Raw genomic sequence first — 16,755 nt, 5'->3', positions numbered from 1 at the left:
AGCGAGTTGTGAATGTATCAAGAAAATAATTTAAATAAAATACCTCATGAAAAGCCTTGCTTTTGTACAGCTTACATTATATACATGCCTGTATTTCCATATGTACTGAAGTCTACTGCTCTCTCAACGGTGGTCTCTTAATTGTCGGGGTTGTGCCATGCAGAAGCAATGCCACAACCATGGTTGGACACACATGGGTTGACACATGTTGACACATTTTTTCAGTGTACTCGAATGATCATACAATTAGTTATTCCTTATATTAATGTGTCTGATTGAATAAATACAGCATATGTGCTTCCTTAAGATCTGTTCTAAGAACAGTTTGAAAATAGCCATTGAAATAGCCTGCTCTTCTAAAATGGGGTATCTATGTACATAATTCTTAGACAGATCACCCTATGTGGACGTAAATACCTGAAAGTTGACAATCTGTACTTTAATCTCATATTAATTGTTTCATTTCAAATACAATGTTCTGGAGCACAAAGCCAAAACAACAAATTAGTTATTGTCCAAATACCTATGCACTGCATTGTGTATGCGTATGTATGAGGTTATAGGGGAACTTGTTAATATAAAATGGCATTTCATGAAATCTTATTACCTATACAATCAGGGTTTGCCTCCCCTATCACCATCAAATTGTTTTGAATAAAGAATATCAAGTATTTATGATGGTCTAGATTATGTGATGATAATGATGGTAATGATTGTAATAGTTATGTTGCACACATAGTCCTCCTACACATATTGCCTGAATAATTATAAAAGAATGAAACAAATGTACCTATTGTCATCTATACATATCCAAAATTGTACCACAGTCAGAGATTAGACATTCAGCACATGTTAAAACAGAGATTTTCCACTGAGAGTTGTAAAGTTGAAATTTGTAATATATATATATATATATATATATATATGTGTGTGTGTGTGTGTGTGTGTGTGTGTGTGTGTAGCCCGCTAACATGTTGTCCTGCTCATGTAGGCGAGAAAGGTTTTAACCAGTCAGGAAACTTTAGTTGTTCAGCATTACTATGTCCTCACTAAGGATTATATTTACACATGCAGCTACACCATTGATACCTTTTCTGATCAAGTGCAAGTAGCTGAATGATGATTCCAAAGGTGTCCCAAATCTAATGGATTTGGCACACCCTTGCTATTAGTTATTATCAGCCATTTGCAATTGCTTATGTGAGTCCTAATGACTTATCTGTGATGCAGGCCTAGGATAATAATATTCATCACTCACACTCTGAATATTCACTCTCGGATGCTCATTAAATTCTTCAATTAAGATGGAACAAAAGCCTGAAACAAAGCCAAGAATATCTGAAACTCACATACAAGGGTACAGTCCCTGTGGTGGCGCTACGGTCCCTTCATACAAAAGCGATTTCCATTGTTCCAAGCCAATGCAATGAGCTTCATTTAGAAACTCTATAGTTCCAAATGGGGATAAAACATCCGAGGGGAACCCCTTGATTCGCATGGGCGTCAGTATGTAAGATATCCCTACCCTCATCATTCAACAGCAACACCTCTACTTGACTGGGTGCCTGTAATCTGTAATCTAATCCACTGACTCTGCTGTAGGTTTCTAGAGTGAAAAATAAATGACTGCCTGATTTCACTTTTTGGAGAGCCGAAGTATTACCGTAGTTCTTACACTCTCAAATATACAGTAATGGGATCATTCAGGCTAACATTTTAGAAAAAACGCAAAATCAGAAATAATATGCTGTGTTTACCTTTGTTTTTATTTCATTTATGTTAAATAAACTCTGCTAGCCATGTTCAATCATCTGAACAGCAATTCTAAAGCAGGAAATCACACCGGTTTACACACTGGTGAAATCAGCATCAGCGCAACTATAGTCTGGGTATAGACCGCAGAACAGTGGACATTACTGGAGGCCTCAGTGAATGGCAGCACCTCTATGACTGAAGCTGCCTTATTATGCTACATGCAACAGTGTGGGAGTGCAAAGCCATCAATGCCTCAAAGCGTGAATTAGAGAAATCTGCAGAGTGGCGTCACTAATGTCTGAAGCAGGAACTCGCCTTGGTTGCCCATGGTGACACTTCTCTCCACTTATACGGAACAGCTAAGTATTTTCAATCACAATGGAGCACCAACATTTTTTTCCCTCCTACAACAGGTTTTAAGAAAGGATGTTAATATTTGAATAGCACCTCATAGCAGAGTAAACACTTGTTATATACGAGAAGTGCACTCTCATAGCCCATTAAAGTTCTAGCACATTCCCTTCTGTTCTAATGTATAACCTTGTTCTGAGGGTGTGAGAAATTTATTGGGATTCACACATGTTAAATTCTGTCAACTTGTTGCCATTAAGATCTGATGTAGTTTCTGTATTGACTATTACTAATATGCAAATTCACTCCTCAGGATCGGGTCTTTTCTGTCAGCTCAAGGGTTTCTCTAATGCCTGTAGAATAATTCCAATTAGCTCCTACGTAGATATTTCTTGACCAAAACCTTTATACATCAAACTATGTGGTAAAACAGCATCCAATAGAAATTATTGACAGCATAATGATGTAATAACAGCTTTTTGAATGATCAATTTTCTATGATTTTATAATATCTTAAATGCCGCCAAGACTTTTTGAAATCTTTAATAATTTAACTTGATCTTGTCAGAGGATTCATTTAATCTTTGTAGTCAGTGAAAAGAGATTTTCTAAAACATGAGGGGAGAAAAGCCCTACACATTTTCAAAAGATGTAATGTAAGCTATTCATATTTTGACATCAGAAATGTGAACTCATCAAACCATAAAAGCTGAGCAATGCATGTTGTTTCTCATGTGTGCGGGCCAGCGCAGTGCTGCCGGCTTCCGTGACAACCTCTTGCAGTCAATGCTGAATGTCAAGGACTGCATCAAGTTCATTAGCATGCAATTAAATGGCCATGTGTCATTCTTATTGATCCTTTAATAGCACACAAAAATTCACAGTCTACTTACAAGTTTTCACAATTACCTATGGTTTCTAACCAGGAATTATTGCACTTTTTCCTCTGCACCTACAGTTATGTCTCTCAGGTCACCGCTGAACTGCTCCCACCCACTCATGAAATGCTGCAGTGACTTTTTAGCTAGAAGCCTCCTGCTGTTGTAGATTCATGGTAGACTAATGACTTGGTCCATATTCACTTCAGAAACACTAGAGCTACAAATACATTTGTGTGCAGCACATTATTTCAACTGTACCACATAGGATTTTCTAAAAAAAATGTCATTTTACCTGTAATATGTTGGATTTGGTCAAAGAGGTACAGCGGGAGTTTGATTGCAATATGAAAATATTGCTGAATGATGAATGTACCAAGCTGGGTGCCAACTCTTGCAATCATTTTTCATTAAAGAAGGCATTTTTGATTGAATCCATGTCTTAGTTATTCACATAAAAATAGTAAAAAATTGATCAGGCAAAATATCTCTGCATTCGATATGCAGATGATACTATGATAATTATGTATGGCCATGATATAAATCAAGAAAAACATTAAGTTGATCTCAGATTTCACTTTTTCTCATGGTTCATTTAAATCACGTATCTTTTAAATGCAAATAATAATAATAATAATAATAATAATAATGTAAAACAGAATGTTTGCTTTTCAGAACCACCCATGAAAAGTACGACTCAGCTGTTCCCATCTCAATTGCAAATGAAGATTTGAATATAACTAGACATACAAGTATTTAGGTATAGTATTTGATTCACACCTTACATATAGACTACACATTAATAAACTAAAAAAAACAAGTACATGAGTCATTATGTTTTCACAAAAATATGCCCATACCTGATATTACCTGCCTCCACTACTTTTCTTCGTACTATAGTTCTATCTAATGAAAAACAGATTTTTTATGTACAAAAATGCCAAGTTACTTATATAGCCTACAAAGCACTGTCTATAAATCATTCATTCTAATCTAGGCCTGCCATTAAAGGTATCAAAATTGCGCCAAGTTACATGAAACAATATTGGCTATCTTAGCTCACACAAATTAAACAAGCTCTGTTAAAAAGCAATGCTACCCAATGTTTCCTAAATTGTTTTAAGTAACTTGGAGGTTTGCTTGAGTCTGAGGGAGATTTGAACCCGGGTCTGTCACTCAAGTTGACGTGAGGGCAGCAAAGTTTTGTTCTTTTAAATGCGCACACTTGTATAGATACATGTGTACATTTTGTGTGTGTATTTGGAGTATTTATAGGCTGATGTGCCAAAATGTCCAATGGGGAGAGGCAGGCTTGGGCGAGAGGCAGGTTTACACCCTGGACAGGCTGCCAATCTATCACAGGGCACACACACCATTCACTCACACATTCATATCAATGGGCTATTTAGAGCCACCAATTAGCCTACCTGCATATCTTTGGACTGTGGGATTGGAAACCAGAGTACTCGGGGTACCACGCAGACACGAGGAGAACATGCAATCTCCACACAGAGAGTGGAGTTACCCCCTTCCCCCTTTTTTTTACAACTATACAAAAATATGGAACACCATTACTTCACCCATCCGAACAACCACCACTCTTATATCCTTCAAAAACAACTACAGCCAGACTGTTTTATCCAACCAAATATGTGACCACTACAACAGTACATAACAGTGCATACAACAAAACATTCTTTCTTTTAGTCTTTATGCATTCTAATTTTTCATACTTCCAAACAATACTTCCTTCTATTTTCCACCTAAATGCTTCATAAGCACGTTTTACCCTTTTCACTATATTCTGCTTTTTTCCCCCAACCTTTACTATTCCATTACTGCATGACAGGAAACCCACTGTGTATTGCACTTTGTGTTTTTAAATTTGAATGATTTCCTGGCGAAATAAATAAATGAAATGAATACTAATAATATTTTCCCCATAGTTCTACAGCCCCTGTTCTCTAATAATTCACTGTTTCAAACCACATCTCCCACGTTTTCACAATTTCAACAGTAGACATTGGAACAGAAAGTAAGCCGAAATAAGGCCAGGATCCTGATCAATGTTTGTACTTTGTGCCAAGCTATTATCTCCCCGGGCGATGTGCTCATTATGCAAATGTCTTTTCCTGCGTAAAGGAGTCATGGTGTTTCTTTGGCTGTACAAAGCATCTGTCCCACAGGTCTTCCACTTTAAAACAATCCAAACTAAATAAATGAGTCAGCTGGTTGTAGAAATTAGACGTGTGAAATGTGTTCGTGGACAATGAGAGCAGGTAAGGCAATGACATTTTGCTTGCTGTTTTTCTAAGCCTTTTCCCAACAATATTTCAAAGCACATACGTATGTGGTGTACAAAATGTGTCAGTGCCACAATAGGTGGCAATAAAATGAAACGGTTGCATGTTTATAGTGCTATCAATGCATTTGGTGATCATATACAATTTTACTGAGGCTTTGTGAGAATGCAAGTCTACTGATGTCACGGTCAGCTGACACAATGAGATGAGGCTGTGTCGTCTGTGAGGCAGAATCAGGAGCATAGTAGCTCAACATTCCAGCAATGTTCCATCATATGGTGCAGTCATTGCTAAAGCTGCTGAAGGAACACTGAGACTATGCAGAAGTGTTATATGAAAGGCATATTTCCACCCTGCAACCACCCTGCTTTCATACACAAAAGGGAAACTGTGGAACTATAATACCTCCTGTCAAAGGATTGTGTCTCCAGCGCAGTCATTGAAATATGAAGTATGAATTTAATTGAAGTATCATTCATTTGAAAATTATTCCATAAAACAGATATGAACTTGACTGGGGTTTTAATGAGACATGCAGTAAAATCCATTAGAAGATTATCTTGGGTTTGGAGTCTGGGGATCATATCGACTTCGGTCTTTACGCAAATCTATTGGCTATGCCACAGAATAAAATGTGGAATGCTGGTGGAGTTTTGGTGGAAGGGGGAGGGGTGCCAGGAACAAGGCAGAGAGCATGGCAACAGGAAATGAGATGTGTTTAAGCAAGCAAATATAAGTTAGCCTGTTTCTTGTATTTTGATGGAACTGAAGAGTACTTTCTGCACATGTCTATATTGGAATTCTAAGAATTTTTTAAGTGTTAGTCACAGTTCTTTTTCTCAGCATTACTTGCTATGTTCAGTGACCAGTGCACCATTGACATTCATATCACCAAATCAGAGCTCTCAAGAATATTTTCTGAACAATGAATGTCTAAACATTTAGAAACCCAGTGACCTTCAGTGTTTTAGCCCAATTGAGAAACCCAACTGACACTTGATTTGCCATTTTGGTTGGGACAAACAACTAAATGGAAGGAAGCTGGGAATTAATTTGTCCATGAGATAACATTGACATTTAGACTTAATTACCTTATTTTTCATTGAATTTAGCCATGAACAATGACTTTATATAGAAACAATTACTTTATAATTATTGTATAAAATATAGACTTTTTAAACAATCTATTATGTTGTCAATAATTCATATTTGGACTACCACTAATCTTGAATGAAAGGAATGTATGTGGTTGTCAGTAGACCAAGGTTTGAAAAAGGCTTTCTACAAGCATAGGTTTGAGGTAAAACTGCATGTCCACATCGTATCCATAAGGAGCTAGTTGGTTTGTACACAGTAAATTTAAAGTAGCAAAGGAAATGGAAATCAGCACAATGACAGCTTTTCACTGCCAACTGGGCCCTCCAATGTATTGAACATTTTCAGTAAGGGGGAAAATGTAGCACTTCTTCTATGGTTTTGGGGCACTGGGTTAAATCATGATGCAATGAATTCAACATGGAAAAAAGCAAATGATATTATTTATTGCATCTATTTAGTTGCTCTTTTTACTTGGACTTAGGTAACATTTTTCATTCACAGATATTGCAACATAGTGAATTTGGAAAATAAAAAGATTGACATTTTTTTTTGCCGGAAGTCATCCAATTGTTGGCTACATTGAGTATATCTCAGATATTTAAATTCATAACACTACCGCAAAATGTAATGTAACGGTGGAAAAGAAAATGTTTCTGAATACTTAATTGAAAGTGTTAAAGTAGTGTCCATCATACCCTGATAAGTTATTCATAGGCTAGGCAGCATGTTTCAAAGATGGAATGTATTTGAATAATCAAAGAAGTAGCTTCATTAAAGCTTGGTTATGCAAGAAGATGCAGAATTGGACAACCAGAGATCACGATCACAAATGGCAAAAATGTATTTAAATATATGTCTATATATTTGAATGGAATGCCATTTATTACTATAGATCCTACAACAGGATTAGGCATAATATGGTTGGGCCAAAGCAGGTCCTGCAGAGAAGTCTGGAAATTTCAAATTAAGGGGTACATAACAAGCCCTTTCCTGCTGGACAGGCCCCAGCCATAAAATCAAAGCAGTCTCACCCCATGGGATTAAGCCTCCAAGTGTAACTTTGATATTTCTGGTGGGGTTTGCCATCAGCCTCTTCATATTTTACCAGATATCATCGCATCACATTTTCTACCTTAAGTAATATGTACATTAGGCCTACTGCATATCTAACTGAATTTCCCTTGGGATTAATAAAGTATCCACCCATCCATCCATCTAACTACTGCTGGAAATCTCCAATACAAAGTTACCATGCTGTTCTTTGACATTATTGAATAGTTTCTAAATTAAATACTGATTGCATATACAACTTCACTTGTTAGTTGACAATATACACAAATACATAAATATACGCTAATAATAGCGCAACAGATGATGTGGTATTACCATGAATTACACTTTACATTTAGATCTGACGTATTCTAGAGTGGGGAAGTTTATTTATTTCTCAGTTCTACCCCCACAGTCGTACCTTTTATAGACAGGGGAGTTGAGTTGCCCCTTGCCGCACCTGCTGCAGTCCATTTATACTTGAGATCGTTGTCTTGCTGAAAGATCCATTTTGAGGCCAAGTTTACGCTTCCTGGTGAGGGGAGACCGTGTTTTTAATATTATAGTTTAAAAAATATATTACAGTTAGTGAAATTATTTTTAATTGTTTGGGTGATTCTGTTCGTTATTACAAATTAGCCTATATTCTATATTATTATTATATTCTAAATCACAGTTAAAGTAGTCCTAGGTTGGTGAAGGAACTTGAAAGTCTCCCATGAGAGTCCCATGATGTTTCGTATTAGAGAAGAAGCTATTTATGAAAAAGTATGGGAGTGTGGAAGAGTAGAGAAATCTGTAAAACAATACAGAAGCAAAGATTATAAATAAAGTAATAAATTACACATGTATAAAAATGTTGGAGCAATAAACACAATGTAAGGCTGTGTTATATAAAGCTATATAAGTGCATTTCATTATTACCTTCCACCCTTCTGTTCCCCACACATGCCTTGGCTGCAATGACAGCTTCAAAGAGCTACTGTGTCTTTGATCAGTTTTAGCAGGTAACACAGGCTGCCATGGAATTCACCCTCTCTCCTTCATAAATCTAGCTGCTCACGACACTTCAAAAGATGGTGCTGTTAGTTCATCTTATATGCTGTTACCTTCGCTATTGCCCTCAAAATCCTACCCTCAATAAATGTCAGTACCTGTACCAGCACCTGTCACAATGTTCACCTGTGTATTCGGTTTGAGTACTTTGAATAGCCAGTGAGAATTGAGATAACAAAGGATAAAATGTTCAGCTGTTCAGTTTTCAGGCACAAGTAATTCTCAGCAGAGCTATGAGAAGCCCGTCTTCATCTACAACACTGACAGCACTGATAAACCGCTATGTAAATAAAACATTTTCTGAGCTATTCAGCTATTAGTTTATTTTAGCTGTCCTCCACAAATGTTTCCATTGCAGTTCAATATTCATACTTAGGAGACTACTTTGCCAAGATCACATTTGACACATTAAATAATAATGTGCCCTCTCTCTTGTCTACAAACAGCTTGAATACCATGAAACACCTGTTCCAAATTGAGCACAATGTACCATCATAGTCAGGGGGCTCTAAAATTCATTGGCAGGGTGAGCATTTTGAAATATCAGTGGGGCTTCCTATTCATTACATTACATTACATTACATTACAGCCATTTGGCAGACGCACTTATCCAGAGCGACGTATTCAAATCTGATCTAATGGAATCTGTTATTGGCATTTGTCAACATGAGGACCAAAGTTGTGCCAATGAATTTGGAGCTAGAGAAAAAAAAGTGTGCATCAACCAGCAAAATGAAGAGGAGTGCTGAGCCCAAATATACATAAACTGATCAAACAATTCATAAACATGAGTGAGATAGCACATCCAAAAATAATAAAAAATACAGATTCTTTACTTTTTACTATTTATTCTTAGGCACACATTAAAATAATGCTGACGCGTTTCAGCATTACTGCCTTTACCAGAGCATCTCAATGAATGTCAAGGAAGCCAAGAAGCCCCCCCCCCCCCCGCCAACAGCGGTGTCATTAGGGTTGGTGACACCCGGTGCAGTCGATCGTTGGTGTCACCCGATGTTGTCGACTGGGGGGTGGGGTGGGGTTGGGGGGGTGCTGTTGAATGTTGTTGACCGGGGGGGGGGCGTGTGCTGGCGGGTGTGGGCGCAAGGAATTGCGTGTTATGCATTCAAACAACAAAGCGCTTCTCGTCACATAAATACCGGTAATTAAATCAACCGGCATTAAACTGCAACGGAGGAACTAGCTGTTTCAACTTGTCGCTACACAAAAAACTGCACAAACAATTTATTGCCAGTCATTTCGGTGTCACCCCCCTCTGATGGTGTCACCCGGTGCAGTCCGCACCCCCCACACCCCCCTAGTGACGCCTCTGCCCCCCCCAATATTACAAAACAGGCCAAATAACCCACCGATGACGCGATTTGGTGGTGCCACAGATTCTGTGACTTTCCACATTTTTTGCCATTTCCGCAATTTCATCCATTTTTAGTGCTTTCCCTGATTTTTCGGCTTTGGATGGTAACTGTCAACCTTAATGTAGCCTTCAGTGTTATTTGTGTAGGCCTACAGTATGCATTGTATCAATAGCCTATTGCCAAAGGCTGAGTGAAACAAACCGTGACAATGTACTCTATACAGATTCTGGAATGCACTGGGATCAGGATTCTCGTCCTTGCCAGTGTTTGCAATGTTTGATGGCCCCTGTCAACAGTACTGATGCCCAGAGCTCCTTCCCTCATTATGGTAACATCTGTGACAGCAGGTGCTCATCAAATACTCAAACCTCGCAATGTACAACGTGTTGTACCAAAACAAACTTTAAATAAATAAAAACTCATGGTAACCATGTTTTATTCTAATAATGCAGTTTGAGCATGCTCTTTCTTTCCACGATGGACCGAATTAAGCGATTAAATAGACCAGTCCATCAATGTATTTCACTTGCAGGCTGTTCTTAGTAGCCAGAAAATGCCAGTTGATTTTTTTTAAACTTCAAGCACTTGCTCCTCTTGCTATGGATGCAGTGTTCCGTGACTTCGAATAATATTCGGCCAACACCCAGCCTCATTAATAATCTGAAGCATTTTCCCCTTAGAATTCACCAGGAATGGTAATTACAAAGCTGTTCTTTTAAGAAATTTCTATAAGTTGCAGTTGTTGGGGTCTATGTATTTCAACTGCCCCCCACCCCCCCCCCCCCCACCCCTCCCCCTACCCCAAAATCCTAATATTTAAACTAAAGTTATACCCTTGGGTAGCAGTCCGAAATACATAATGTGATTACACACAATATTTCTTCAAGGAATTTACTCACCATGCACCTTTGTCAAATTTATGAGATCAGTGTGATTCATTTAATTGTGATGATTTTTTTCTTGTGCACTTCCTCCTCTTGTTAGGCCTATTTTATATGTATATGTCATATGCACATGTATATGTAGACAGGATGCCTCTTTACAGTAAAGTTTCCCTCTGTGGTGTTCCTTGGTGTAATTGTTCTCTTATAAATCTGACCCCTGGGAAATCAGAAGGATTTATTCTCCCTCTTGGTGTTGTGCACTTTGCATATTGGCTTGTGCCTTCTTAAAGGTATTTCTGTTGTTGAGCTGCCGCACCTGTACGATATGAAAATATCACAAAATTAGTACACAAATGTACTAATTGGAATAAAAAGAATATTATTGTCTGTGAACCACATAGGCTCTAACAGAGCAGACGATGACATATCGGTGCTGGGAAAAGCAAACAGCTCACCAATCCAACACAGTACAGCAAGGTACCATTCACACACACTTCCACAGCAAGGTACCATTCACACACACTTCCAGAGCAAGGCAACATTCACACACACTTCCACAGCAAGGTACCATTCACACACACTTCCAGAGCAAGGCAACATTCACACACACTTCCACAGCAAGGTACCATTCACACACACTTCCATAGCAAGGTACCATTCACACACACACTTCCATAGCAAGGTACCATTCACACACACTTCCACAGCAAGGTACCATTCACACACACTTCCACAGCAAGGTACCATTCACACACACTTCCATAGCAAGGTACCATTCACACACACTTCCACAGCAAGGTACCATTCACACACACTTCCATAGCAAGGTACCATTCACACACACTTCCACAGCAAGGTACCATTCACACACACTTCCACAGCAAGGTACCATTCACACACACTTCCACAGCAAGGTAACATTCACACACACTTCCATAGCAAGGCAACATTCACACACACTTCCACAGCAAGGTAACATTCACACACACTTCCATAGCAAGGCAACATTCACACACACTTCCACAGCAAGGTAACATTCACACACACTTCCACAGTCAAGGTACATTCAACATTCCATAGCAGGACCATCACACACACTTCCATCAAGGCACATTCACAACTTCCCAGCAAGGAATCACACAACTCATGCAGCTACTCATTCACACACTTCCACAGAAGGTAAATTCACACACTTCCATAAATAACATTCACACATTCTGAAGGCATTATTCCATCACTTCACAGCAAGGCATTTCACACCTATTGCCAGTGTTATTAACCAATGAACTGATTAATATGAGCTTATCCAAGTGCAAGCACAGGCATCTGTGACCTGATGCCAGTTTAACATACTGCATATGGCTCCAAATCAAGTGATCATCAGACTGGCACTGTGGCTCAGATATTAGAGAGAGAGAGAGAGAGATCGAGGATTACAATAAATTTTTCTAATCAAAAAGGAGAAAGACACGCTTCACTAGATGTTTTAAATGGCCAACAGGCTTTGTTTTAGGTGACCCAGTCCAGTGTGCATCAGTAAAGGCGTGGGTAAGCAGCAGCAGTATTCGGCATAGGAAAATGCCCTCTTTTCATTTTCCCCTAAAATAACCATTTCAGTAACCAATATCTGAGCAATTCCTTAAAAATGCCTATTTCACCCATACCGTATATCAGTGGGTCCCACCTGGAGATCTACCATCCTGCAGGTTTTCATTTCAACCCTAATTTGGCAGGCCTGATTCTACTTAGCAGCTCAGTGAGATGTCTAGCAGTAGAATGAGGTGTGCTCTGTTAGGGTTGGAGTGAAAACCTACAGGACGGTGGATCTCCAGGCACAGGTTTGGGAACCACTGATGCATATCATTCATATTTCAAATGATAAATTATAAAAAGATTACCCACTCAGAGTTTCTGTGTCAGCTATGTGAATTTCTGTCATTTTTAAAATCAAACATGTTAACTCCTTTGTGATTAAATGAATTATCTGTACAGTATATAATGTGACATTATTGCATATACAGTTAAGAATATGACACCTGGGAAAAATCTACCATATGAGATTATATTTGGAACACTACGATTAAAAATCCTACAATTCAGTGGTCTTCAACTCCGGTCCTGGAGAGCTACAGGGTCTGCTGGTTTTTGTTTTCACCTTAAAATCAGCACCAAATTGAGATCAAAGACGCCAGGTGAGTTGAGTTAACTGTGTAATCAACTGATCTAATTGATTCATGAAGTGCAGAGTCACTATGAAAACCAGCAGACCCTGTAGCTCTCCAGGACCAGGGTTGGATGCCACTGCTATAATTACTCCATAACAAATAATTCAGGAGACTGTGAAACTTATATGAAATATATGTACTAAGCACATGAATAATAATACATTATGAGATTCACGTATACGTACTGTATTTGCATACCCACTTATGGTAATATCTATTCATTTTTTATTTATTCACTTGAATTTTATGCTGCATAGATCAAAGCAAGCTATATGATAACATCAAAAACAGTATATTAATGCATAGTGAAAATTAAACCATTATGTATACAGTACATTGGAATATTTTATTATAGTTATATAGGCTTTATTGTGAATATTTGTAACTTTAATACTGTGTATTTCTTTAAGTATTTCCCTCCACATTAATGAACGCAACTTTGAGGTTTGTATCCAATTATTAAATCAAGACTCTATTTTACTGTGTTTTTCCAATTAATATTTGCCCTCTGATCCTGCAAAATAAAAGTGTCATATTTGCATGGAATGTATAAGTTACAGACTTTATATGCAAACATGGATAAAAAGTATTCAGAGAATACCAATGAATTATAGGGGAAACTTAGTATTAGCTATACAGTTGCATGGTGGGTGATATGCTCATTTAAGTTATTTTGAATAAAAACAAATGATGGGTATTATCGCTTGATATAACTATAGAGTTCTGAAACCAAAATTCAAATGAATATGCAACAAAAAATCTAAATGTAAGCCCAAATAAAATTAATTCAAATTTATAATTAATTAATATCTACTCATAATTATTTCTTCTATAAAGAAAATTTTCATATATATTTTTTGCACAAAATATATTTCTTATTCTTACTTGTTTAGTCTTTAATCTGAACAGTAATACAACTCCAATTAAGGAACATATTACATATAACTATGCCATTATTTTTAGTAAGCGTGCACCATCTGCTGGAACAATCAAGAATTTTAATTTCAGAAATATTAAGGTTAATTATTGTTAGTGCTACTTAAGGCACAATTCAGTGTAGAATTAGTCAAGAAGGCAATAAAAATCAGGTAATTCAGTTGGACTCAGTTACCACTATGGAACAGTGACAATTATAGATATTTAACAAGACAACAGTGTGGGTAAGAAACATAATGGGTCTTTCTTTATTTTACCAGGTGGCAGGACAATACAGTTACTACTCTTAATCATTTACACATCACGGGAGGTTGTAAAGAGGGTTATCTCATCACCAGTGGCCTGGTAGAGGCCACCTGAAATCCCATTATGTTTCCCACACACACTGTTGTGTTGTTAAACCTCTATAACTGTGCTATTCAATAGTGTTAACATTTTTAAATATTTAATAGTCATTGATTTATTTCAAATTAAATGTGCTGGAGTACAGAGTCAAAACAAAAAACACTTGTGTCACTGTGCCAATATCCATTTTTGAGACCAGATGCAACTCCTCTCGAAGATGTAAACAACTGTAGTCCACCAGCTGAACAGCCACTGAGCTGGAGAACTACAGCACTGTGCAGGTGCTCTAGTTCGCAGGTGCCTGATTGGCCAAAGGAAACGCTATTATGATTAGGCTAAATTTAGACCATGGGGTGTATCACTGTACCAACAGCTGGCATTTTAGCCAGCCACACCACTCAACAGCACTGTTAATGCATATTTGATTTAGAATAAAGTAGCAACAAAGGAAATATTAGCAAAACTTCCCACTTGTGAGAAAAGTTTTTCAGCTTTATGTATTTGGAAATTGCCTGAATCTTTGCCTAATTTGTTTGCCAATGGATATACACAGAGTTCAGGAACATGTGGTCTGCATTTTATGTGTGAATGGTTCTATTTTAAAGAAACTGACACCCAGAGCAACCTTGGAAAAGAAAAGATCATAAAAAATGTGTTGAGCCTAATGTGTGGTAGGTCCTAGGAAAACTATAAATAAGAATCGCTATAAATAATTAGTTTTGTGTTCAAAAGGCAAACACTGGCGAACAGGATTAAGTCATCACGACCAAGTTGGTTTGAGCTTAATCCTCTCTTCTCCCAAGGGAGAGAGGCACAGAACCTCGCTGCCGTTCCTCATCTTATTATGAGTCCAGTATGTTATTCTTTCCTGGCATTTTATCACCAGAGAAGCACACCTACATGCCGAGGTCGAAATTGATTTTCTACAGTAATACGAAATGTCACCGGTGCGCTAAATTAAACATCTCTTCTGTCACAAAAGAGAGAGCACTTTTATCAGATAATTATCCTGCTGTGTTACGCAACTATGAGGTTTACAAAGTTCATAAGATATTTTCCAGTGTTTCCAAAGCACTAGAAAATTTCTTTTAGAATTTTTTTATTTTGCTCTCTCGTTGTTTTGACCGAAAATGCTGAATATTGAAATGTCCCTCTATCCATACATGCATGATAGAAAGACACACACAAAGCTTGACGTATAAACAGAGCATAAGCGCTACACCGCATCATTAATCACGTTACACGGCCAAGTCTGTGTGGTTGAATATAAAATCAAAAGAAATCAGCAAATAAATGCATTAAAATAACCTTGCAATCAAAAAGTGTTCAAAGAAGGGGCTCTCTCAGCTTCAGTCAGCTTCACTCATAGTCCAGTCATCAGGGAAAGAAGATTTAATGCCTTTCACCTTTTCTGCGGGTAAGTGCACAACACGATGTCTTCCCGTCCTTCCTTTCAGGCTCATGTACAATTTACACACTGTCCATATAAATTATAAAATTAAAATTAATCAAGATTAAGGGTGCTTCCTTTTATGCTATCACAATCCACTATGTGTACGCCTCACATGTTTCGCAATGCGCAATTACATCAAGGATACCACAGGGACTTGAAGCAGAGCCCTGTTAACTGATTTAATTGCATAGCAATAGAGGCTAATTTCCAAGTTGTCTTACACATTTGACATCTTTCACATTACCCAGTTATACAGCTGAGGCTTCTGGGTACAGAGCAAGACTCCAGAATGCTCTTCAATGCACAATTGTTTGGCTCTGGTCCCTTTATTCCCATGCAGAAAGGCTGAAGAGTGAGATCATCTGGAGACAAGGATGCAGAGAGAAGCTTAAAGAACAGACTGTGCTCGGTGTAGCTGTACACCGCATACTGTCAGTGGGGTGTTTCCTCTGCTTGACCAGGTCTCCCTCCGCTTCCCCTGAAATAGCCCCTGTCCTCACACCGACAACCCAACGATAAGGGACGCCCACGCAGTGGTGGGCGCGACCGTTCATGCCACAAACCCCGGGCACAAGCACATGACCCACGGGTTTATCTGCGCTTTTCTAATGAATACACCCACGGTGTTAGGCGGATTACTCAGAGCGAGTGAACCGGTAAACTGATTAATTACATGGCTAAAAATGTCATTAGCAACACGATCAATTGGATTACACAAAAGGTGAAATCTAATCTGATTGCTTTTGGATTGCATTCAGTTCCATTTAGCCAAGTATAGTCTAGAATAAATATGCTATGAAAACACATTAGTTTGTATCTTTCTGACAAGGCTGTTTGTGTGACTGTGTTTTCCACTCACTTCCTGCTCATATTCCTGTGTATGTGTACCTGTTATGTGGGTGTGTGTGGCATTAAGAGTGTGTTTTCATGTGGTGTGTGTGTGCGTGTACATTGTACTTTGAAGTAATCGAAAATGTAATCACTAACTCAAAAAGTTAATGTAATTGGTTGATTAGTGACTTGCGACCTGTTACTTCCCAACACT

Source organism: Anguilla rostrata, chromosome 8, assembly GCF_018555375.3.
Source record: "Anguilla rostrata isolate EN2019 chromosome 8, ASM1855537v3, whole genome shotgun sequence".
NCBI classification, from domain to species: Eukaryota; Metazoa; Chordata; class Actinopteri; order Anguilliformes; family Anguillidae; genus Anguilla; species Anguilla rostrata.
The sequence above is the reverse complement of the archived record's forward strand: the minus strand, read 5'-3'. Positions refer to the sequence as shown.